The sequence below is a fragment of the Lynx canadensis genome, chromosome D2 (assembly GCF_007474595.2).
Source record: "Lynx canadensis isolate LIC74 chromosome D2, mLynCan4.pri.v2, whole genome shotgun sequence".
NCBI classification, from domain to species: domain Eukaryota; kingdom Metazoa; phylum Chordata; class Mammalia; order Carnivora; family Felidae; genus Lynx; species Lynx canadensis.
In genome coordinates this window covers 64,570,821-64,598,508 of record NC_044313.2, presented here as the reverse complement: position 1 = coordinate 64,598,508, position 27,688 = coordinate 64,570,821, and positions in this window count along the sequence as shown.

The following is a 27,688-nucleotide window of genomic DNA, read 5'->3' as shown; positions in this document are numbered from 1 at the left end:
ACTTGCTACGGCAGCCAGTGCTATATGGGACTTATTATAGCCATTTAAGTAACCTCAGCAATGATCTGTTTACAAAGGAAAGACCATTTGCTTTCTAAGATCTATTGCCCATTTAGTGACCTCACTGACAAATGTAACATTATTCAATATTATTGCCGCATGTTTCCAATGTTGTACTTTAATTGCCTTTCAGACAAAAAGGATGCTTTAATTATTATGCCTAATTGTGCAGAGAGAAACAATTGTGAAAACAGGGATACGCATTGATGTTCCAATGTGCTTTTATGGAGTAAGTGAAGTCCAACAATCATAAGAAAAATGCTGAGAAACAGATGAAGAACTCTTTGGGAATGTGCAGGGACTTTTATTGGGACCACATATAAGGGTCCTGAGAGAAGCAAAGAAAGATACTAATTAGAAGGGAGAATACAGTGTGTTTTGCTTGATCACTTCTGATGTATTTAAATGTCCCTGTGGACTGAGGGGGTGCACAAAGCCTCTAGCTTGGGTTTTTAATGAGGTTTATGCTATTACTTAAAGTTTTATGAATACTGTATTACTTAATAATGGTTCCTTTTATGGGACTTATGGTGGACATCTTTTCAGTTGTTATGTTACTCCCTTATTTTCCGGTAGTTATCCCCTTCCTCTTACCTGAGGCAGGAGTGGGTGTGTGGCTCCCAGTAGCCATTTTGCATAGTGTGGTTCCACACACAGGTTACAGTTGATTAGAGGAGGGAAGAGCACACGTTTCAATCAGAGGACCTTTCCTGGATGGTGGCCACAATTGATTGATCAAGAGGTGGGCATTTGACCCAAGCTTGCCAATTCCTACCCCAGGAATTTTGGGTTGGATCTTAGAGAAGCTGGTCCCTCTTTAGATGGTATATATGTGTGGTTACTGTTTGTAGATGTCATGTGCCATACTCTGTAATGGAAATGAATGGTGCAGGTGCACAGTCGGGAGCAGAGTTGGGAGGTTATTCCAGTTCCTGGTTCCTGTTCATTCACAGGGCCAAGGGGGCATTCCTGTCCTGGGATTCCATGAGAACATTAATTACCCTTAAATGGCAGAGTGATTTTCTGTACTTGCAATCAACAGCCTTACCTACTATGATCTGCTTACTTTATCCTAACTCTTCAGCAGACAATACAATATGGGTTATTACCATGAAACAATACAGTAAGCCAGCCTGACTCCCTTTTGGAATGAAATAAATTTTAAATAAGCAGAAGAAAAAGAGAATAAATAAATAGAATTCCTAAAAAGCATTTATATTTCATTGTGCACTTGAAATTATGTTTCACTGAATGATGGAGATTAATTATAGAAATCATTCCATGTTGAAGTTGAAAGGGATCTCGACCCTGGATTTCTTTCTGGCTGAAGAAACTCGGGTCTAGGGAGGTCAACAAACCTACCCAGACTTTATGGCTCATCAGTCCTAGAAGGATTTTCCTGTTTGGGACAGAAAAGTGATTGTACATAGGCCACTACAGAATCTGAGCCTAAAAACAGAGCACTATATTCCCAAGAGAATGGAAGCTGGGGGTGATGGGGCACTGGGGAGCATTTCTCTGAAATTCAAGGAGAATAGAGTAATGAATTCATTGTCAGTTCCCCAAACACCAGATTCCATCGCATGCCCTCTTGTTGCCTGACCCATCCTGCTACTGGGTCTCAGCAAAGACTTCAGAAACCTGGATTTTGTAGTTGCCACCTGCTTCTTTCTGTCTTCTAAACTCAGGGCTCTTCCTTCTCTCCATCATTCTTTAATTCTTGACTTCCTTAGAGGAATCCTTAGGTTAGGGAAGAGTGAACATTCTTCTTGGGAAGATATCTTTGTTATCAGCCATCAGAGAAAGGTGTCATTTGGTGAGACTGCAAACAGGATATGGACTAGTATGCATTTTGGGAGAATATGTTCTCAAAAGGGGAATAACTCAAGAAATCATTCATTATGATCTCATCTAGTCAGAAGTGATGGAGAACTAACCAGAAATTTGTACTTTTTTGGGTGACAAAGGACACTTCTCTGAGTTTCTACCTCATTTCTTATGTGGGCATTATGTGACTTCTCTATACCTCACTCAGTTCAACTTTTTAAAGGGGAAATGGACTTATATACTGTTTGGCTTAATGAGTAATTGCACATGCAAAATTTAGCACCATAAGCATTTCACTATATGTTAGTTATTAAAACTGGGAAAGGATAATTTTTTTTAAAAAAAGGTAAAATAAAAGATTTCATTTAACTCATTATTAAATGAGTATAACTGGGGCACCTGGGTGGCTCAGTCGGTTGTGTCTGACTTTGGCTTAGGTCATGATCTCGCAGGTTCGTGAGTTTGATCCCCGTGTTGGGCTCTGTGCTGACAACTAAGTGCCTGGTGCCTGCTTCGGATTATGTGTTTCCCTCTCTCTCTCTGCCCCTCCTCTGTCTGCTCTCTGTCTCTTAAAAAATGAATAAACATTTAAAAAATTTTTTTAAATGAGTACAACTGGTTCAAAAGGGGAATCCAAAGAAAAGAGTCATTTATAGATCAGGAATATTGAAATTGACTGTTCTAAGCAGTGCATAGTTTTCCACTGGAGGCACCCAGTAATCTTTTTTGCTTGTTCCAAATTTCCTGACATTGCTGTAATTGTTATTAATTCATCTTAGCTGAATTCCTCCATTCATCCCTACTTACCAGTAAGGACGTCACTTTTGAAGTATAAATCTCATACGCCCCAAACCCACATTTACAATATAAATATTCCTGCCCATTCCAGGTAGATTTTGTAGTAGAGCTCCACATTGCAGCCCCTTATTATCAAGCCTTCAATTCTTGGCCATGATTTACCAGCTTGGATTAAAGTCAAAGGATAAAAAAGTGTGTTGAGACTTAAACAAGAAAAAGCGGACGTGGTCATGCTGGCAGTTTACCCATTTAGAAAATGTCTGGGGCTATGAAAACCAAATCCACTGTTGGCAGTGCACACTGAAGCAAGAAAGTCTATTTGGTGTGGGAAATGGTACTCAACATTTCATTTCCAGCAATTTAATCAAATCTCTCCTGCTCTCTCAAATATTTATTTAGTCTCCTATAATTTATGGTAACCATGGCACTTAGTATTACCCAGGTGTTAAATCTAATACAAAAAAAAGGTAAAAAGAATAGCAAAGAAGTATCAAGTGATGCCCAAGGGAACTTATTAAGTGTATTTCATTGAAATAATCCAATTCACTGAATTGAGGCAGAACTCTTAAAAAAAAAAAAAAGTCCAACTTGAAAGGAATTGGCTCAAATTGGAGCAGGCACGTTACCTGCAAGCTGCCCAGATCATTAATTTGAATAATTTCTATTGCACACTTCTTGGGTAGACTGCTTTATTGCCATTGGGTTCGTTGTTACTCTTATTCTGTGATATAATCAGACTGACATTAGAATTTCTGATTTAAAGATGCACAAAGGGACCAGTGACTTGCACAAGGGCATAGACAGGACCACAGACACACTGTTCAGTTTCAGCTAATTTTTATCTCTTTTCTATGAAATCTGAGATTTTCTCTGCTTAGAAACATCAGTTCAGGAGTTTAGCCATGTCTCCTTGAGGTATCCCTCTCCTACACTCTTATCTTCAGAAACTGCCCTATGAAACACCTTATTGTCCACTAGTCAGAACCAATTCTGTGTACCTTGATGGGTTCAACTTGTGGATTTGTTTAGTGGTTGCTGCTTTGACATGGCTAACCATTTTAGAAAGCCGCAGGAGCTGGTAGGCTATCTGATCAGCTAAAGGCTGACTAAAGAAGTGGACAACACGCTAATGAAGAAGTCAGAAGACTGGGTGCTAGGTCTGACTTTGCCACTATCACATGGCACAACCTGGAACTAGTAATTTAAAATTTCCATTCAGAGCACTTTTACAACCGTGTGAACTAATTTAGGAGGATAAGAATGATTATAATGAGCTGTCTAATACTAATATGTTAATATTACAGTGCAAAGAGAGCATGGGCTTTGCAGGTTCAGATCTTGGCTCTGTTCTGAAGTAGCTGCTATTTAGTAAATTAGAAAAATTACTTAATGTCTTTGAATCTCAGTTTTCACACTTGTAAAATGACAATATCAATATATCATGGGATTGCTATAAAGATAATCTGTAATATGTTTAAATATCTGGCACAAAACATGTGTACTGTAAATGATAGCTATTATTTTTACATATTACTTCAGGCCCAGCTTCCATACAAATTATATATTCTTATTTTTTTCTAATTTAATATTCAAATATTAGAGGAAGCACAACATGGAGGTTCAAATATGTATGCTGCTTTTATTTATTTATTTATTTATTTAATTTTTTTAACCACATAAGCTAGGTTATTTATTCATTTGGATGATGTTTACCCATATATTGGATAAACCTACTCATTGGTGATCTATGGCAAATATCTGTCTCGGGGTGAGGATTTTATAATATACCACCTATCTAGGTGAGGTCTCCTCTCTTGGATGGTAATTGGTCAAGGATTGCACAATCATTTTGTCGACATTTTCAGCCAAATCTGGACCATTCATTCAAATTGAATAGTGCAGGAAATATGATTATAAAGATAAAAAAGAAGCAGCAGCGTGGACTGAAAGAAAGAGTGGAAGGAAAGGAAAAAGCCACAGTTTCCAGTTCATGTTCAACACTAAGTGTAAATGTGATCCAGAATCATCACTGAACTTCTTTGGGGCTCTGTTTCACGTGTGGCAACTTGTTGAACCACGTATATTCTGATGATTATTGCATAGAGGCATTGATAAGTCTATGCTATTAGAAATCAGTTACTAAAACATGAAGAATAGTTTCAGATTATTTGTATTTTGACTACAATTGTTTCCTTTAATATGGAAATCAGGGATATTTACGGTTACTACTAACAGTGATAGCACTAGAGTAGTGCTCTTGTGCTGGCACTAGTAAGTTGTACTACAAAGCACTTTTCAAACACATTGTGACATTTTGAAATACACATGAGGGCACTTGAGACAGATGTTACTATTCTCTCCTTTGTATGGGCAAAGTGTGTGTGTGAGTATGTGTGTGTGTGTGTGTGAGAGAGAGAGAGAGAGAGAGAGAGAGAGAGCGAGCGAGCTTGAGCCCACAACCATGTTAAAAATCAGAAACAGTCTGGCTCTTGTTCTGGTGGATTTACGTTCTTACAGCTTTGCTGCTTCACTCATCCTACACCTGCTTCTGTTTAGCCCAAGCCCATCTTATAGCAATAACATTAGGAACTCTGCCTAATAACTCAAATAATTAATGATGAATTAATAATCTAAAGAACTACTGACTTTTAACACATAGAAATGTACCTTATACCCTTGCAAGGTTTCCACTGATCCCAAAGATGACTGTTTCTGACCAGGGCACAAAGATGATAATTTAATTACTTCCTTTTAAGTTTTGGGACAACTTAAGAAAAAAACAGGTTTTTCAGTTTTTAAAAAAATATTAAAAATAGTTTTAATCTTATTACAAAAACATTATATGTTTTACGACAGAAAATGAGAAAACGCAGAAAACAATTCCAATTGCACCAACCTAAGAGCACCTTTGTTGTTAATTAACACATACCAGGGATGACAACTGTGTTTGGCCACCTGGGATCATGGCACAATATTAGTATTAAATGGCATTTTTCCCCCTTCTTAACCTGAATTTGGCTTTCTCAGTGCAGTATCTACAGGACCCATAATAATTGATCAGAATTGGCCCATGGGTTGATAACTGTTTTCCATCTCTTGTGCCTTTCCAAAGCCTTTACTGTAGGCCAATTTATTCATATATACACACTTATGTACATATATTTTAATGCAGTTTACTGATTTGATTGGCTTCAAAGCATTGAACTGCTTTATTAATGTGCTACCATCTATCTTGTTTTAGATAAAAAGTGCAATTCCTGCACACCAATTGAAGAATTTTCTCTGTAGTTTTAGGGAATGGTAGGATAAAGGTAGGAAGTTAAAAAGAATGTGTACAGACAATCACAGAGATCAATTCTGAAAACAAACTTTAATTTGAACAGTTTAACAGTGCCAAATTTTCAAAAGGAGACTTTTGTGGTGAAAATACTTAATACTCAACATTTTGTGTTAAGCCTGTATGCTTTCCAAATAAGGTGTCCCTCGTCCTTCTAAATTACTGAGTATAAAAGCTGTAATGTTATATGTTCCCAAGGGGCAGAGAGTAATTCAGACATGAAGTAATTTTAATAGAAATCATTCCTCTTTTCTTGGCAAGAGAAGAATTTCAGTAGGAATTTTTCAAAATTACGAAATATCCTTCCCTGGGGTATTCATGCCGCCACTTAGCAGATTTCTCATTTCATTTAACACAAATATTTTGATCCTCAAGGGGAAATCTGCTCAGTTACAGTTTCTGCATTACTGTCTCCCAAAGATAAACGAGGTGCTTTTCTCTAAAATGGACACAGGAGAGGTAAGTTGGGAGGAAAATGATATAAATCCCAGGAAGATATTTCTAAAAACAAATCATTTACCAAAGTCCTTAAAAATGGAAACAACCTCCCATTCCTATTTCATTTTCTTCTCGGGATGTTTTTTCAAACAGGAAAGATCCTATTTTTCCTAAGAAAGTCAACCGGAAGGTATATTGGAAGGAAAAAGAGAAGAAGATGATCTTTGAAGGCACTGGGTTTCTCCTCTCTTCCTAGTTCAGGTGGATGGCAGTGGCCTCTTGGATGGGTGAGTGGGGAGAGATTGAAACTGCATCTAGAATTAGCTGGAAAGGACACTCTGATTGAGTATCCATGACTCCTGAAGAGTTGTGGTTGGAGATGCTCTCCATTTGCCAACTTTGGATGAGTGATATCTCTAGCAGAGCCAGTATGCCTGTAAGGAAGATGCAACTTGTCATCAGCACCCGTTCCCAAGTGTCTTCTGCTCTCAAGATCTTCTGAGTACTAGAACTTGCCATTCCAAATATTAAAAAGCCCAGCATTAAAAATTCAAGCTTGTCCCGTTGATCATTCCACTCTTTGCCAAATAATAGGCAAACTAATCTTCCATGTTGGATAATGAATGTAAATGGGTTGTACCATGTTTGCCAGAGGTCCTGTAGAACAAGTTGAGCTTGAAGGAAGTAACTTAATGGTGATAATGCCAGGGACCAAGGGTTGCTAAGGAAAATGTTTAGAAGTATGAAGTTATCTCTGTCTTCATTAAAGTGGGTATCTTCCTATTCTGTCTCTCTGAAAGACTGGCAATGCTCTTGTGGTCAACTTCAACACCATGTTTTTTGATTAACCATTCCTTTCTTAGAAGGTAAATGGTTGTGAGGCTTTCAGCAAAGGAGGCGCTAAATGAGCTTTCAAATAAACCTTGGTGTCATTCAAACTCAACCTTGGTGTTTGAGTTAAGAACGTAGATCCTAAAAACCTGAAGATATAGTCCTTATATATCTTTTCATCATTTTACCTCAGGGTGATGACAGTGGCTGGATACTTAGTGACCAATACGTGTTTTTGCCCTAGCAGCCTGGAAAGGAAATTGCTTCAACGACTCATCAGAGCTCTGCTTCAGTCATACAATGTGTCTATTATGGATTCATGATTGTTATAAAAATTCAGGGTCAGGAACAATCCTAAAATACAAGTGGTCAGATGTCACAGTGATTTTCATTTCCTAATGGAATAGTAGAAGTTTCATTGCCTGTGAGATTGACATCAGTGTCCAAGGTAATTGCCAGATGTTTTGACATTAGGCTGTAAGCTCTTTTGGGGGGAAGGATAAGCAGCTCTCTAAAACCACAAGCAGCTGTTAAAAAATACAATTATTTTTTGAAATGGAGTTTTTATGACCACTTAAGCTCTAAGAATTGTTTAAAGTGATATAAAAAGCCCCATAATATCACTATTTTAAATTAGTCTTCAAGTGGGCCTCTTTGTAAGGAAACAGACTTTATTAGGCCAATAACCTCTTCTCCCTCTCTTTATCTTTTGTTTTGACTATTTTAGGCCTAGAAGAAGTTATTCCTAAGTCAAGTATATCATTTAATCTCTGTACTAATGAGGCCAGGATGGGTGTTAAATTTCCTGTGGCCAATTTCAGGGTGACTGAGGGCTCACCTAATTCTGACAATTTTTCTCAAACCTATGCCATGCAACATGTGTCTCCTGAGATGAAGGACAAGAAAATATAACCAGATTAGTGTGAACCTATCTACTACGGAAGAGCTAATATCATTAATATTAATTATTAATATTAATATTTATAATGGAAACTAATATATTTTGAGTGCTCCCATGGAGCAAATTCTGTGATAAGCATTGCACATATAATCCTCATAATAGTCTTCTAAGATAGCATAAGCATCTCATTTTATAGAAAAGCGAGGCTCACTCATAGAGGTTGAGCAACTTCCCCAAATCACACTGCTTTTAAATAATAGACCCAGGGGCGCCTGGGTGGCGCAGTCGGTTAAGCGTCCGACTTCAGCCAGGTCACGATCTTGCGGTCCGTGAGTTCGAGCCCCGCATCAGGCTCTGGGCTGATGGCTCAGAGCCTGGAGCCTGTTTCCGATTCTGTGTCTCCCTCTCTCTCTGCCCCTCCCCCGTTCATGCTCTGTCTCTCTCTGTCCCAAAAATAAATAAACGTTAAAAAATAAATAAATAAACAATAGACCCAGATTTATCCAAATACAAGCCCACTCTCATCCCTTCATGCCAGGCTGCCTCCAGATTACTATTTGTGTAGTCATTCATAATATAAGACTTTAAATTTTTTTCCATCTCATTGAATGCTAAAAATTACTCATTAGGGATGTGGTCTTTGTCATTGCCTGTGGATTAGGAATGAGGGTGAAAATAGTTAATAAAGCTCACTCCATTCATGCAGCTAGGCAAAGACTGAGCTGGACTTCAAACCCAAGTGTCCTGACTCTTCAACCTATGGAATTTCCATTATATCAAAGACAGTCAAAGTTTCAGGGCCAGTGAGAATGATTGTCCATAGTTTGCAACCACTGTCCTTTTCCTTGGTGGTGCAACATTCATTGAGAATCAGAAGATGTATCCAAGCTTAGTAAGATTTTATCAGCTAATCTACATGAGGCACTTCTACAACCTCTACCTTCTAGGAGTTTACATAAATGCAATGCCTAACTGTACTTACAAAGCAAGCTCTTGAAACTTAGTAGGCATATATTAACAATAATTGAATAAATATATGCATAATTACAAAAGATTATTAGGCACAAAAAGGACTCAAACTAAGGCACAAAAAGGACTCAAACTATAATTTGTGCCTCATGCCTTAGGTGAAAACTTGGACCCCATTTAAACTATAGTCAATTCTAAGATAGGTTCACTGTTGTTTGTATTTGCATGAGAGAAGGACTTGGAAGACTGTGATATTATTAGAAGAAAGCTGAAAGTTGCCCAAGTCAGAGAAAGTAAGTTGAAAGATACTGGGTGGCCCTGAAAAAATTATTGGTTCATGTATCTAAGACCTTTTGCTAAAATAAGTTTTTCTGGGGCCAGGCCATGTTTTATTTATAATGTCTTCTTGCCCCTCCACCTTCATTGCTTACCAGTGTCTAGAAACAGGGTCCTTAACCAAGCATTCATAGATGTGCTTGAGGACATCTGTGTACCTTGTGGTAATGAAAATAGTATAAAGGCATATGTACATTTTTCTGGACAGAGAGTTCGTAATTTCATTGGGTTCTTGGAATGCATTGCTCTGCAAATCCACTAGTCTAAGGTAATTCTCCATCCTGGCTACATGTTAAGATCATTTGTGAAAGCTCTTGAAAATTATGGATGGTCCTCACTGGAACTACCATATCAGAATATCCTGGGAAGGGGAGATGGGGGATGGAGGTTAACAAAATACTCTTAAGTTTATTATAGGGCACTAACTGTTGAACATCACTGACCTAGAGCATAGTATTGTCATGTTCTTTGAATAAGGAAGGAAAAGAGAGGTGGGAGATCATGTATGTTTCTTGGGGGTGGCGTACCTGGAGATGGAGGGAATAAAGTGAAGTTATTTGTTATTCTAAAATTTATTGGTTTTTATCTTTTGCTTTCTGTTAATAGCTTTGGTCTTATCATGCTAATGTTTTTTTATCAACTCCCTCAAATATTTTCTAAAAGTAGGTAGCAATATGGTATTGAGTTACATATTATTTACTGTCATTTTGGTGGCAGGCAAGAGGCATGGATTTTGACTACTTACACCAAAGTGGAGGATTGGAATGATTAGGAATGCTTGCATAACTGAACAAAAAGCAAAAGATCTAGGCTTCTGGGAAGACCAGGACATGGGCAGTTCCTGGAGCCTCTCAGCTCAGTCCCTAAGACCTCCAGCCCCTGTGTTTCTCCAGTCAAGTTCCAAATGCCAAGAAAGGCTCAAATTGACTCAGTTTGGCTCTGGTGTCTGCCAGCGATGGCCAAAAGGTGAGTACAGCCACTGGGAGCCCACCTCTGTGATTGATAGTGATTCCAAAAAAAGGAGGATTTTCAGAAGCTTAGCAGTCATGTCAATTGATATCTACTCTATTCATTAATAAATTGTGGTTTAGTCTAATCCAAGACCAAGTTTCAAGAAATACAAGTGCAGAGGAAATAGGAAAGTCACAGCTCAGAAAAGGAAGTCCACTAGAGGATTACATTTAGGGGTTGGGTTAGTTGTGGCTCAAATGGGAACGTGATTTCAAAGGACTGTGGTTTTATGGTATTTACCCTCACATAACTGGTAAAGGATCCATTGTAAGAACTATATAACTAGCTACAGAAAGGCTTAGCATGTGGCTGGCAAGCCACAGAATGGATGGGGTCAGACCTAGAGCAGGGTCTCTCAAGTTCAGTACATTTGGGTTTGGATAATTCTTTGCTGTGTGTGTGTGTGTGTGTGTGTGTGTGCGCGCGCGCGCGCGGGGGCTCACGTGTGTGCATGCACGTGTGTCTCAAAGGTGCCCTGTGCATTTTAGGACATTTTAGCATTGCTGGCTTTGGCCCAATAAATGCCAGTAATGACAAAAATGTCTCCAGACATTGCCAAATGTACCCTGCAGAGCAAAATTGCTCTTGGTTGAGAATCACCGACCTAGAGCATGACTGATGGCATGACTTATTCAGTTTACAAGTGATTATTGAGCTCTTAGTGTATGCATTGTGGTAGTCACTGGGGTTACAGAGATGATTGAGACAAACCCCCTCCCTTCAAACAATTTATGCCTTACTGGAGAAAACCAAACACAAACAGCACTGTTATTTCTCTGTTGTAGTATCAGCACCCAGCATATTCCCTAAACATATTACCTGCTTAGATATATATTGAAGGGATAAATGAAAATACATCCTTTGTTGTCTGTTTGACCTAGGACAAGTTCTATAATCTCCAAGAATCTCAGTGTCCTCATTTGTAAAATTGGTGTTATAATATAGGGCTGGAGTGAGGCGTAAGTAAAATAACACATGCTTAGAAAATGATAGACACTCAAAAGATAATTTTTATAAAATGGAAGTGTAAAATGTTAATTGGGATCTTTCACTTTGCCCCTGGAATTGCTGACAATCACCCATATGGTGCCATATATTCTAAATTTAGGGACGGCCTCACCACAGCTCTTACACAGAGAGGCTATTCCAGCGGCCCCTCACACCTTGATTATCTCAAGAAAGAATTCACCAAGTGCAAAGCCCTCCACAGTCCAGAGTACGAAAGAAATTCAACCCATCAAGTAAGGCATGGGAGATGCTAGTCCAGGTGAGTGTTACTGTGTGTAATGTTGCAGGGATGTGGAGAAAGATGTAGGAGAGAGAGAGTGAACCTGACAGGTGGAGAGCCTGGGAGCAGGGGGTGTCAGCAATAGTTGCTATGGCAAGAAGACCTGGATGCTAGTAAGAGTAGCTAGGGTCTACATCAGCTCACTGTGGTCCCAAAGGACTGTACAGAGGAGTAGGTGGCTGAGGAGTAGACTTGCATAGGGGCTGAGGGTTAAACCATTTTTAGGGGCCATGGGGTAGGGGGGAGGCCAGGCTGTGCCAGCATCTTCCACAGGAAGGGGCCCTCAGGGGTCTTCAGAAGGAATAACAAATGCACCCACAAGAAAGAGCCAGCATTTGGAAACTGGGTTCATCAAAACACCTACATGCTGCTCAGTAGAACATGCAACAGCAAGGAGACAGAAAATTCAAGACCATGGACCTATGGATGGCCCAGTTATGAGATGAACAAGGGTTTATAGCAATAACAGAACTGGATAAAGGCTGACCGGATGCAAAGTAGCAGGGCTTCTAGTCTAAGATCCTCAGATTCCCTCTAACTAGAATCATGATCGGTCTCCAAGCCTAGGACAAGGCTAAGCCAGAACTGGGTGGGGACTGGAGGGCTGCCAGGCGGGGTAGGGGACAGGTCATTACCGTCAATCCAGTTGCACAGATGTTTTATGCTTGTGTTGCATGCTTACTGGTCTTGTACAGAAACCTCGGACTTCTACAAGAAAAAGGGTCTCACCTTGCATTCTATCAATAGCTCCAGAGGGAGTCTTCATTTCCAAAGGTAATTGCTGCAAACATGTTACACAATATCATTCATTACTTGCTAGAATTGAGTGTTGAAAGTACATTTCACAAGATAATGAAGTTGTTTCCCAGGACTAAAATAACTGGTTATCTGACTCTTAGGTTCATCCCACATTAGATGTATTACACACACAACTGTCAAAATAAATAACTTACTTGGGATGTGTCAGAGCTCACAACAAGCTGATGAGAAATGTGTAGGGTTGTAGAAAGCAAATCAGAGAGGCTGTATGAGTGAGGGGAAAATAATGGTCCGTGTCAGCAAAGGGACAGCCTAGCACGAGAGATGAAAGCCTGGTGAGATTCTAAAATGCCCACATTCCCCTTCCCGCAGGTTTCAGTGAACAAATAGGGCCACATGTGGTCACACCAAAAATATCAGTTTGAAATGAATCCCCAGATGCAGTGGTGTCTCATGAAGCTGGCTCTGTAATTTACAAAGGTGACAGCCAAAGCCATAAAACTAAAATGTGGGTTTTCAATCAGGTAGCACAAGACAAGTGGGGGGAAATCATATACTAGTTGGGAAAATACATTTTTATCAGGCAACAGGTGTCATAAAAAAAAAAAAAGATTGCAACCAGGAAGAGTTGCAGGCATGGATTTGTAGCCTTATTTGTTGAATGGAAAATTATTTCTAAGAAGGATTTAGAGAATATTCAGAGTAGCTTCCAAGTGGAAATGATGAGCTTAGGGAGGCATGGGAAAACTAAATGATGATGATGATGATAAAGGAGAAGGGAGGATGAAGAGGAGAAAGAAGAGGAAGAGGAGGAGGAGGAGGAGGGAGAGGAAGAGGAGAATTAAATCTTTCCCAGACCAGCTAAATAAAGAAAAAGCCAAACATGACATATACAAAGTATGTACAAATAAGCAAGCTCAATTAGAGGAGCTGGTAAGGGTGGGGAAGATGGGAACATTCTAGCATTATCAATGTTCTTTCAGTGGCAGCAGTTATGTATTACATGTGTCATCTTTGTTGGGTGCTACTGTGTAATAAAAACAAAACAAAAAACCCTTAGTGGAGTGGCACTAGTGGTGTGAATGGTGTGTGTCGAAAGAGCTCCAGTCTGACTGGAGCGTCATTCAAGCCAATGGCCACGTGGAGTGCCACATCCTCTCTGTCTTTGGGCTGACCCGGTTTGAAATTCATCAAGCGTGGGCAGTTGGTGTAGGCATTGGAGGCCTTGGGTCCCCCTCCTGAACCCTTCATCCTTTCCATCTCTCAACAAGACCAATCCCAGTTCAGGCAAGTTTTGGATTCACCCATCAGGATCTTTGCTTTGCCAAAGACAGAGAAAGAGGAGGAGAATGAGCAGAGGAAGAGAAGTCCCGGAAGAGAGAGCCATAGTGAGAGGGGATGAGCCTGTATTACGGTTTGTTTTTTCACCTCCAATAACAAAGCTTTCATGAGCATTGCTATTACAATAAAATGAATAAATAGAATCATAGCGGTGAGGAAAGGGTCATGGACTTTGGGAGCAGATGATCATGGATCGAAACCCTATTTAAGGCCGATTGGTGTATCTGTCCAAGCCGGTGTCCTATTGAAGTACTCTGTATTTTGAAGGTTACAAAGATTAAATTAATGAGAGTCACCTTTACAGAGTGCTTTCTACATGTTAGGGCTTGCGTTGAAGTATCAGCAGGATCTGAGATAAACCTCACCATCATCTTATGAGATAGGAACCATAATTCTCCCCATTTTACAAAGGGAGAGGCTAAGAGAGGGGAAGTAACCTGTGTGAGACCACAGAGCTAGTGAGTGGTGGAACTGGGATTTGAACTAGGTCTGTTTGGTTCCAGAATCTCTGCTCTTCACCTCCACATAAAAATGCCCAGCTTGGCCCCTGACACATAGCGAGCACTTACTAAATGGCAGTTCCCATTATTATTACAACCATGTAACTCCCATTATAATAACTCCTGTTATTATCATATTCTGGAACAAGAAGGGATGTAAACAAAATAAAGTAAGTACTATTGTTGTTGGTGTCTTCTTAATAATAGGAAGTATGAAATGCCCTGCCAGCTCTCATAGGCATTTTGCCCAGGGAATTGTGAACACTTTCACTTTACAGGGAAATGAATCAAGTGAACAAAAGCAAACAGCAGAGAAATTTCTCTTATCTAAAAAGGCTTAGAGAAATCTGTTGCTTTGGCTGGCACTAAAATACGAGGTTCCTTGAGGATGCTGTTGTTTCTGCTATGGTGTTATAACATCTGCAAATATAGGCTCTGTTGGAAAGATGAGGGGGTTGATTAGATTTTCCAAGGACTGCCTTTTCACAAACTCAACAATATTCATTATAAAAGTACAAATAATATCAAACTTAATCCAAAATTAAAAGCTTTCGTTTATTGGAAAAATTAAGATGTACAAGATCTCTGAGGGAATTTGATGAGCCTGCTGCAGTTCAGATTTTCTTCGGACTGGGTTTGCTTGGATATTTTATTTCCTTCTGCAATTGTACACTTTGGTATAAGAGATCATTAACATTTTTAAGGAGACAATTTATCAGAAAAAGCTCCTATTAAAAATTGTATACTTAATTTCTTAAGTAAGGGAATAAGTTACTGAGGTCTGGTCAAAGGAGTTTTTTGCTTTTTCTTTTTAAACAACAGTAGGAAAATAGGCCAGGTGATTAGGAATCTATTTTTAGGACTGGATGAGTCAGTTTTATTCCTAAGAAGGGAAAGGGCTTAATCTATTTGTAGAACTTGATCATAGCCCAGGGCCATTTGTCACTACAGGTTAAAAACCTCAGTGCTAACTTCTTACATTAAACAGCTAGACTAATCCCTCTGGAAATCCAATCTTTTTACCTCATCACCAGATGGCACCAGACATCCTTAGGGGGGAGAAGAGGTGAATGGAATGTTTACTTTCTGGTGTTTCATTTAGAAAAATAAATCCATTTAGAATGCTAAATGCTGAGGGAATGAAATGTACAGAGAAGTTGAGCCAGTTTCCGTGTTCAACAGCCTCAGAGTGTTCCTTTGTCCCTGGCCTGGATCAACTTCGTATTTTCTAAAAGATTGACTCTGATAATCCCAGGAAAGGAGAATCTTTCAGGGTGCCTGGGTGGCTCAGTCAGTTACGCATCCGGCTTCGGCTCAGGTCATGATCTCACAGTCTGTGAGTTCGAGCCCCGCGTCGGGCTCTGGGCTGACAGCGCAGAGCCTGGAGCCTGCTTCGGATTCTGTGTCTCCCTCTCTCTTTGCCCCTCCCCTGCTCATGCTCTGACTCTCTCTGTTTCAAAATTAATTAAAACACATTAAAAAAATTAAAAAAAGGAAAGGAGAATCTTTCTAGAGTGTTTGTTTTATTGCAGTAATATATATGTTACATTTATGTATTTATAGATAATAAATTTATGTAATTATATAAAAATTTATATTTCCTTATATATAAATACAATATATTACATATAAGTATATGACTATAATAATATATAAATATATAATATAAACATAATATATATATTATATTGTATAATTTGTTTATATTTATATTTATATAGTAGATATATAACATAAATTATATTATAATTTACATGTTAGTATATACTATATATTTATATATATATTTACCATTTTAGCCACTTCAGATGCATTAATTTCATCCACAATGTTATGTAGCCATTGCCAATATTTCCAGAACATTTTCATCATCCTAACTAGAAACTTTGTATCCATCTGATGTCATTTAAAAATAACTTTTTATTTTGAAATAATGATAGATTTACAAAAGTTTGTAAAGATAATACAGAGGTCCTATGTATAGCTCACCCGGTTACCTCCAATGGTTGTAGTTTATGTAACTGTAGTATAGTATCAAAAGCAGGAAATTGACATTGACGTTGACATCGACAATGTGTATATGTATAGGTCTTTTCCCCACAGCTTTACTGAGATAATAGTTGACGTATAACATTGTGCAAATTAACTTTTTTAATGTTTATTTGTGTGTGTGTGAGAGAGAGAGAGCGCGAGTTGGGGAGGGACAGAGAGAGGGGAGTTAGGAGACACAAAATCCAAAGCGGGCTCCAGGCTATGAGCTGTCAGCACGACGCGGGGCTTGAACCCATAAACCGTGAGATCATGACCTAAGCCGAGGTCGGATGCTTAACTGTGCCACCCAGGTTCACTGGCATTGTGCAAACTTAAGGTATGCAATGTGATGACTTGATATATGTATATATTGTAAAATGATTACCATACGAAGTTAGTTAACACATCCACTACCTCATGTATTTGTCTTTGTGTGGTGTGTGTATGTGTGTGTGTGCGAGAACATTTAAGATCTACTCTCTTAGCAGCTTTCAAGTGTACAATACAGTATTGTTAACTATAGTCACAATGCATTAGATCCCCAGAACTTATTTATCTTATATGTAGAAGTTTGTTCCTTTCGACTAACGTCTTCTCACTTCCCCTCCCTTGCATCCCTTGGCAACACTAATCTATTCTCTGTTTCCAGAAGTTCAGCAACTCTAGATTCCACATATAAATGAGATCATACAGTATGTATCTTCATCTGTCTGACTTATTTTACTTAGTATAATGCCCTCGGGTTTCATCCATGTTGTTGCCAATGGTAGGATTTCCTGCTTTATTATTCCTGCATAATGTTCCATTGTATACATACCATATTTTCTTTATTCATTCATCCATTAGTGGACATTTAGGTTGTTTCCATATTTTGGCTATTGTGAATAATACTGCAATGTACATGGGAGTATAAATATCTCTTCAAGATGGAGATTTGATTTCCTTTGGATAAATACCCAGAAGTGGGTTTGCTGAATCATATGATAGTTCTATTTAAGTTCTTGAGGAACCTCCATAATGTTTTCCATAGTGGTTAAGCCAATTTACACTCTCACCAATAGTGCAGTGTTCCCTTTTGCCTACATTTTTTATAGCATGTGTTATTTCTAGTATATTTGGTACATACAGATCTATGCCATTTTATCATATGTAAATTTGTATAACCATCACTATTATGAAGATACAAACTGGTTTGAGTGAACTGTACAAGCTTCACCCTTAAAATTCTGCTACCCTCCTGTGTTTATAATAGAATTGCCTTACATATTGACTCTGCATATGTTGAGAATCACATTTCACATGTTACATTTTAGGCTTCAACTGTCAAACATAATTTAGAAAACCCAAGAAGAGAAGAATGTATTGTATTTACCCATATCTTTGTTCTTTCTGTTATTGTTTTTTCCTTGTTGATGTTCCAAGATTCCTTGTTTAATCACTTCTTTTCTGTTTCAAGAACTTCCTATACAGAAGGTTTACTTGTGGCATATTCTCTTATTTTTCCTTCATCTGAGAATGTTTTTATTTCTCCTTCATTCCTGAGAGATAATTTTGCTGAATATAGAATTTAAGGTTGACAGTTCTTTGCTTTTAGCACACAAAAAATGTGTTACTTCCCTCTGGCCTCCATGGTTTCTGATGAGAAATCTACAGTATTTGAATTATTTTAACCGTGTACGTAAGTTGTCTTTTTCCTCCTGCTGATTCCAGTATATTTTTTTTCTTTGTTTTTGTAAAGTTGATTATAATGAATCTTGGCATGGTTTTCTTTGGGTTTGCTCTGTTTGGGATTCACTCAGCTTCTTGAACCTGTAGGTTTGTGTGTGTTGCCAAATTTGGGAATACTGTTTAGCTCCGCCCTCTTTCTCCTATTCTGGGATTTCAATGATATGAATGTTAGATCTTTTGTTATACTTCTACAAGCCCTTCAGGATTAGTTCATTTTTTTTTTTTCCAGTGTGTGTTACCTCTGTTGTTCAGATTGAGTCATTTCAATTGTTATATCTTGAAGGCCACTGATCTCTCTCTCTCTCTCTCTTTTTTTTTTTTTTTTTTTCTGTCTTTTCCATTCTGCTATTGAGTCCATATGTTGACTTTCCTGTTTTGGCTATTGTATAGTTCTAAACTATTCATTTGGTTCCTCTTTATATTTTCTTTTCCTTTTTTCTTTTCTTGCTGAGAGTTTCTATTTTTTAATATGTTTTAAGTGTAATTGTAATTGATTATAAAAACATTTTTATGATGATTGCTTTAAAATTCTTGTTGGATAATTTTTACATCTGTGTCATGTTGTTGTTGGCATCTGTTAATTGTCTATTCTTGTCCAATTTTAGACTTTCCTGGTTCTTGGCATGATGATTGATTTTTTTATTTTATCCTAGACATCTTGAATATTATGCAATAAAATCTGGATATTCTTGAAATCTTCTATTTTAGCAGGCCTCTTTTGATACCAAACTGACAGGTGAAGGGGGATCTTTCCTATTACCAACGGGTAGAGATAGATGTCTAAGTTCCCCACTTGGCCTCCACTGATAAAACCATGTCATTCCTTGGGTCCTAAGGTTCCTAGCTTGTCTACCTTCTTCTTGCCACCTTTAAATGTCTAGTTATGTTTGCTTTCTATATAATGTGCAGGAGTTTTAGTTGTACATAGTGAGAGGAATAAGGAGAAATGTATTACACTATCTTGGTCTTGAACCAGAAGTCATAGAATCATTTTATTTCATTTTTGTTGTGTAGTTGGTAAAGCACAAGATCCAAGTAAAACTACAGCAATGATGATGTTTTTGGCTGGAAATTTAGACCTCATCAGTTTATTAACTTCTTTCTGAATTGGACACTTTGGGAGAAACTGGTAGCCATTGGTCAATGATTGTTTCTACCATATAAAGTAATAGCAGGCTTTTTGTTTTTGTGAAAGAGTATAAGAAAGGAAATTAATATTTTTTTCTTAAAAATATCAACTGATGTTTTTCTTAGAAAACATTTAAAGAGTCTGTTTTTTGAACACACCTGGAAACTTGGGGATTATATCCTCATTCTAAATTTTCTGTGCTTGACAGGGAAGAGTCATGCTCTAAAGTGATAATGTCAGTGAAGTTTAAACAAAGGTGCTCTGGAAAAGGATGGAATGCATAGTTTTCAGTGTGTTTTGTTCTTCCTCTTGACTAGAAGAAAGCTGCTGAATTACAGGCCTTAACTATCATGTCATAGGGAAAGCAGTCAAGGTTGACTACACCTGCTAATTACAGACCAAGCTGAACAGGAAAAGTCAATTGCTACCAGTGATCCAGAGAAACTACAGCCTTTTCCTTAAAGTGGAAATATCCACACTGTAGCCCCAATGTTAGAAATAGATTTAACAGCCCTTAGTTTTAAATTGCTGTGATTCCCAGCCTCAATGATACTGTGTAGGGGGCAGCATAATTTTTCTGTAAAGGGCCAGATAATAAATATTTTAGTCTTTTCGGGCCACACAGTCTGTTGCAACTACTCAAGTCCTCCATTGCAGCAAGGGAGAAGCCAAGACAATGCATAAACAAATGAATGTGGCTGTTTTCCAATAAAATTTATTTACAAAACCAGGCAACAGGCCAGATATGGCCAATTCGTTCATGGTTTTCTCATCCCTGGTAAATACTGTGTGGCAGGATACTTTATTGAAATACTAATTAATATCTTTTTTTCTATAGAAAATGTATAAACAGGTTCTTTCATGCTTCTTTGACTTGAGGATTTTAACGGAGCAGAAGTCAGAAGTTGACTGAAATCAACTTTTCTTTCTTTCTACCTATTCTGAAATCCAAGACTGGTGCCTTGGATACAAACTGGTGTCTGGAAGCCCGAATATGGCCCATGACCTATTTTGCTTGGCCCAGATGATGTTTTGAAGGCATTTGAATTAGTAACTAGTATTTAACAATCAGGATGTTTCACATAAAAATTGGGATTGCTGACTTTTCTAGAAAAAGTGGCATGACTAGCAAACTGGGGCCTGCCTCCCACATGGCCACAACTGGCTAAAGCAGAGTCCCAGCTGCCCCTTTTGGATGGACTGCCTCAGTTCCTCCCACTCCTTATTGTCTTCTGAAATGAATTCCTCCAGGGTCAGTTGCCCTTTGTCATTTGTCTTTGACTTTTTTAATAGTAAAGGATTATGTCTTCATTCTAGTTACTATGCCAGTGTCTACGCTTACAGGTAGAAATTCGGGGCTCCTTTTTTCCTATCTGCTATCCTGGAGCAGTCTCAGATGAGAATGGAAGGAAAATGACTTTAACAGGAAAGGAGAAAGATGAGATTTCTCTCAACTGGCAAGTGTCAGGACAGCTCTGGGACCTTAGAGGGATGGGCCAGCATTATGCCCTGTGGGTCTGGTGGGTGTAAAACGTGTTGAAAATCCTTTGACGCTGTGCACTTGAAATTGGGCTGGTTTTTGTGACTGCCTCAAGGGGCAGAATGTGATAGAAGTGACACTGGGTAACTTCTGAGGCAAGAAACCAATGCCACTTACTAGGGCAACCCCTGTGGGAGCCTTCACCAACCAAGGAGCCTGACTACTGGGAAGTCGCTGTGCCTAAAGGTCACGTAAGGATCACAATGAGACAGATGCTGGAAGAGCTCCAGATGTTTTGGTTCCCAGTGTTTTGAACATTGTCAATTTATATCCCAGATGTGTCAGCAAGAAGCCTTCAAGATGATGTGAGCCCCCAACACCTTCTGACTGTACCTTCATGAAAAACTCTGAGGGAGCACCACCTAGCTGAGCTCAGCCAGCTCCCAGAGCAAGATAAGTGATGGCTGTTGCTTTCAGTCACTGTTCTGGTGCAGTTTTTTATGCAATAGCAGGTAAGCAGGACAGTAGGAATGCCAAAGTGAATGAGAAAACTCCAGAGGCACAACTGCTCAATGCAAGGTGGTTTCCTTGTTTTGGCAGAGAACCCTGGAAGGAAGGGTTCAACTGGCTTTCAGGAGGAAAGTAAGGAAGCAACTGGCTTTCAAGAGAGTACTGTGGGCTTGGAGTAGGGCCCGAGGACCAGAGGTCCCGTTTTCCTAGCACTATACAAATCTGGGGCACTTTTTGGAAAGAGAGCCAGAAAGAGAAGGAGAAGGGGAGATGATTCTAAAATTTGAGCTTGAATTTCTTGCCAGTCTAAGGGATGGTATGTTGGAGTCAATATTTATTTGATTCAAAGACAATTTTAAAAGCAGTATTTCTTCGGGACTTCTGGATGGCTGAGTCGGTTAAGCAACCGACTTCAGCTGAGGTCATGATATCATGGTTCGTGAGTTCAAGCCCTGCATTGGGCTCTGTGCTGACAGTTCAGAGCCTGGAGCCTGCTTCGCATTCTGTATCTTCCTCTCTCTGTGCCCCTCCCCAGCTTGCACTCTGTCTCTCTCTGTCTCTCTCTGTCTCTCTCAAAAATAAATAAAACATTAAAAAAAAAGAAAAGCAGTATTTCTTCAACATTCTAATTTGAGAACTGTGATTCAAATTAGTATGAAAAGAAATCTCTTAATTTGTTCACTATCTGGACTTTCCCCCCTCAGGCAGTTACAAATTTGCTAATACAATGGGTGCATTAGCCAAAAATGTTGTGACATTGGTAAACAGATGACATCTATCAGCTGTAACAAATATAGTGAATAAAACATAAGGGAAGAAAAATATTTTTGGTGGGAAGAGGTCTTGGAGACAGAAGAGTAAGGTCATGAAATAACTTATTCTTGATTCTGCCCTCCCTCCCTTCTGCTCATATTTCTAAGGGCATTTAATGTGAACTTGGATCTGGGGCAAATACCACAGTAATCTACTTACAGGCAATATCAGTTTCCTTTGCAAAACCAGTTTGACACTTTGACTAACATGTTTATGGGATATTTTGACTGACCTGATTATTTTGGTAAAGGCTATTTTAGAAGCCATATTTCACTCATTTATGTTGTCTGGGTTTCATGAATAAGAATGTATGAATAAGGAAGAAAAGCCAGTTTTTTTTCCTGTTTTGTTTTATTGAAATTTCTTAAAAATGAGAAAAAGGAAATTGCATAGATTGGTTGAACAATTCAAATATTTGTGTATATTTTCTTTGGTGAATGAATTGCAAAGTTAATTTGAAAATAAGCATTGGCTTACTGATGGGTGTTTGCAAGGATTATGATTAGATACTCAGACCGATAAGTGGTATGTGTGTGGGGGGGTGCACGCGCACGTATTTGAGTATTATTTGTGTGCACGTGTGTACATGTATATACGTAAACACTTCTTACTTTGTTTTTCAGTCCAGTGGTGTAGATGAGGAGTTTGAGGGTCCTCAGCAAGTTCTCTGAACTTCTTTCCACTTTGTGTAGTTGCATTTTAAGCAAACACATGAATAGAACAGAGAGGTGTTTTGCTAAAGGTCCCCCATCTTGTTTGGGCTTCTAAATACAATTTCTTGGAGTCACAACAATTTGGATATAGAAATCGGCTTGAGATTGTTTTAGAAGAGAAAGGCGGTGAGTTCAGAGCCTCTCGGAAAGAAGAGGATTTTTCAAAGCCATCAAGGAAGGATCCTGCAGGGAGACTTAAAAGTGAGAGAAGAGAGCTTAGATGAGGCCCCAGAAAGCTTTCCTGCAAATGAAGCACAGCTAAATGAGCCATTTTGCAAACAACAGGAGAACGGAAGGAAAAAAAAAGGAAAGGATTGTTGGCTTTGTTTTGCTTTTGTTTTTGGTTTTGTTTTGTTTTGTTTTGGTTCAGTCCAAATAATATGGGTAATGCTAAGTTTGGCAGTAGCAGAAATGAGAAATACTAAGACTCTTAATCGCTATTTCTGAACCTTCTGGTGAGGAGAGAAAGAGGAGGAACCCAGGAAAGATGTCCAAGTGCTCTGACAAATCAGAAGTCTTCCCAAAGTAGGTTGTTGGATTCTCTTTTGTCTCCCCTCTTCCAGCAAGGCAGTCATTCCTATGACCTCAGCTTTATCAGAGCTTTGGGAAAAAATAAGGATTGTAGGCTTTGTGCAAAATAAATTCTCCTCAATCAGTGGACCCTTATATTAAACAAGTAGGTGTCCGCAGAGATTGCCATATGCAAATGCAGAAAAAGAAAGCAGCCAAAACTAAGACATACTTTTCCATGGAAAACAATACTTTCCACAGAGTTGACCTCATAGTTTCACACATTAAGATGATAAAGTGACTTAGGCAGAGGAATACAATCAAGTCTGGGAGGGACACAAGGAAATTGGAAGCAGAATATTTTGTTAAGTCTCCTATAAAATCATCGTCATTTCATCTGTGGTAAAGAGACCTGGGCCATCTGCACCTGAGTCACCCTGGACCTCCCTTGAATGCTTCTAATGACAGGGGATAGCCAGAAATCTGTTGGAGGTCAGAAGAGAGATGAAGGGATTCTGACCCCCTCACCTGACTGTGGCAAGAAAAGAGCACTCTTGGTTCACATAAGTTCATTCTTGTCACAGAATGTGGAGAAAATTACCTCAGAATCAAGCCCTGGACCTCTCAAGGGCCATAAATTCAGGATAGGAGATGATTCCGGAAGGCAAGGAATTCTTTCTCTATTAATTCGCATCCTTTAAGACAGCCCACAATAAAATAGTTGTTAGCAACAAGATGAGTGGTTCCAGAAAGTACTGTGGGTGGAAATAAAGGGTTCCCTCTTTGGCTTCAATCAACTATAAGCAGATGAGGAAAGAGTTGTCAGAAAAAAGTACAAATAGGAAAATCACACACACACACACACACACACACACACACAAGAAAGAAACTTGAGCATTTTATTAGATACACAGTTTAAAAAATAACCTCCAAGGACCCATCAAACCTAACCAAGATAAAATCAGAAGTCTTATTCATAGCTTTCAATTAAAATAGCAGCATTTATAATTACTGTATGATGCAGCGACCCAATTTTCACAAACAACCAGAATGTTGCTTTTAAAGGCAACAGTGTCGGAAAGAAATGAATTCTGCACAAATCAGTCAAGATTTCTTGCACCATTTCTATAGCAACTAGAAGCAAAAGAGTTACAAGGCTTGGTGACAAGAGATTCTGAGTAGGAAAAAGCAAACCACTTCAGGTTGTTTATCAAGTTCCATAAAATAATAAAAGCTGTTAATCTCATTGGACTTCCTAAATGAGATTTTTAAAAGTCCTTCACAGTTTTTATCAACATCATCTAAGCAATGAGTTTCCAGCCTGGCACCCTTGAATGTCTCAGAATGCCCAGAGGTAATGATGGACCCTCAAGGTATTTGCAGTGTTTCAAAAAGCCTAATGCAACCAGTACATTTATCTGTGTAGCCCTGAGTTGTGAACCTGTGTAATCCAATATCTGCATGGAAACACAGTCACAATACTAAAAGATAATAATAAAAACAGGAATTGTATTCTTTATCCAAGACACTTGAACAATTATTAGTAATCCTGGCAACACTTCTGTGTCTCCCTGTCTCTCCCCTCCAGATTTTTCTGCCTTTCACCACCCCAGACCCTTTCCCTCACCAGGAGCCCCCTAATGTGCTCCCTCTGCTGGCTGCCCTAAGGAATTTTCCTCTTTGAATCCAGCTTTTTTCTCTGCGTGGTTTTCTCCCATCTGTTTATTATGGAGCTCTCTCCACCTTCTCTCATAACTGTTTTCCTCCCTTTTCTGCTCCTCAGTTCTTGTCTGGCTATCCATGTTCCCATTTCTGCCTCCTACAAGTGTAGGAAAGGGCGTTCTGCTCTGAGGTGGAAATATGTGCAAACAGGGATGGCCTGACATCTTTTCATTTATTGAGTGGAAATGTATACATTATTAATAATGTGGGCATTTCACAACAGCATGATACTTTCTTCAAGTGGAATCTTGTGTGCTAACTCAGGACTGAGGACCTTAGCCTTCCCTGGTTGACATTCTCCTTAACTGTTTCCTTTAGAGGCAACCCTGTGGTAACTTCAGGGACTCTGGCTTCTCCACACATCATTTAAAAACACTGTAGCGGGGCACCTGGGTGGCTCAGTCGGTTAAGTGGCTGGCTTATGAGATTGAGCCCAATGTTGGGCTCTGTGCTGACAGTGCAGAGGCTGCTTTAGATCCTCTCTCTCCCTCTCTCTGCCTCTCTCTCTATCAAAATAAATAAATAAACATTAATATGTGTGTGTATATATATATATATATATTCATACATACATATAACACTGTAGCTGTTACGTCCCTGGCCACTGGTTTAGCGCTGTCCCACTGAGTAACCTTTCAGGTGTATGTACTATATTTTTCCAGCCAGACTGTGTCCCCTTTGGAGACAGGAGACAAGGACTCAGGAGACTTCCACACTGCATTACATGATGCCAGGTGGTCAGCCAGCATTTTATAAATATCATAGCATTTATGATACCAAAGATCATGGTGCCTAATTTTTCTAGCAAATCTAGTTTTCCTAGCAGAGGGAATTTCCTGAAGTGTATGCCAAAGTGGCATTAATTCTGTAAAATATTCTGCAATAAAAGTATTCTGTACAGATTATTGGGAAAGGCTAAAGCTATATATACCCCTTTGGAAATTCATGATACTGGTTGGCCTATAGTTTAACTTGTTTAAACAAATATATCTCAAACTTACTTGGTCGCAAAATCTCCTTCCTCTCTCAAAACACCCTTCAATATCCCCTGGTTGAATGTAGGCCTCCCTAGGATCCCTGGCCTAGACTCACAGGAGATGAGCCTCAGATAAAGTGCTTTTCTTGTGGCTTTTCTCTCTCCTACTTTATCTTTTCTTCCTAACAAAAATTAACTCTTTAATCAGGTATGAAGAGGAACAATGAAAGCATAAGGGGTAAAAAAAAATACGACTTTAGAATTTTCCTTTTATACCATCTGCAGTGCGTTTAATCCTGGCAGCTTTTGTTTGGTCCATTTTCCCCTTGTGTAGGTCAGGCTTGAAGTGATACATGCTTTTTGTTTTCTCTGGACACCAATCAGAGAAAGTTTCTTTGAACATCTGGTACTGCTTAAAAGCTTAAAAAAAAAAAGGAAATAAAAAAGCAAAAAGCACTTTATGAAAAAGCTATTGTAGGCAGGGAAATGAGGGCTCGGTGTTCTCACAAAGGAAAGGACACTTAAGGAAAATTGAAAAAAAAACAAACAAACTGGAAATTTGAATGTAGCTGATATTTCTTTCCATTAACAGTTTATTATCTGCAGTGTGTATAAAATGACCCACAACAAAACTCTGTGCCTTCCTCAAAAGCTCTCAGACATGCACATGAAAAGGACAGCCCAAGGGAAAAATGTATGAATGCTGCATTGAATTATGTTAAATGGGTCATGGCCAGCCGCTAAGAGGACATTTCCTAAGAAGGAAAATAACCACTCATTCAAGAGTAGTCCCGCAAAGTAGGGAGAAAGGTGAGGGAGAGACACATAGTGGTGATCACAGGCGAGAGTGTCCTGTTGGAAGAGATGCTTTGCTCCTGGAGTAAGTTGTGGAGATGCTGCCAATCACCAGGGAAGGCCTGGTATGTCACTGAGGCCATGAAAGAGCCATTCAAAAACACACAGAAAACATGATTTCACTCACTCATCCAGGAAACACTGTTTAGCACTTACACATCAAGGGACAAATAGAAAGATTGAAAATGGCATGGTTTCTCCCCTCTAGGAGTTTAAATCTTTAGAAGAAATAAAGACACATTCACAGATAACTCGAATACCAGGTAGGATGTGACGAATGCTGTAATGAATATCCATTGTTATGAAAGTTCAGTGGAGGATCCCTTTTTAAACATTTTTCTTTTACAATGGATTTTCTAAAATTTGTGTGCAAGGCACTATTTGGAACAGAGGTAAAGAAACTGCCCTCCATTGGCTCACAGTTCTAATGATCTTCAGCCACTCACCTTTAAAAACAAGTGTTCACAAACTATGGCATTCAGGGCATATCTGGCCCGTTGCTTAGTTTTGAAAATAAAGTTTTATTGAAACAGAGGCATGTCCATTTCTTTACATATCATCTGTGGCTGCTTTTAAACTATAACAGCAGGGTTACATCGTTGCAAAAGAGATAGTATAGCACCCAAAACAGAACTATTTACCATCTGTCCCTTTACACACAAAGCTAACTGACCCCTGTACTAGAAGGAAATCAGTAATGATAGTTATGGGATAAGGAATTTTCCTGATATGATCCATGTATTATAATCCAGTCATAGACTGGAGGTGGTTTTTCTCATTTCAATATGATGTTAGGAAGTACACCTCTACCTACTAGTATCTTAG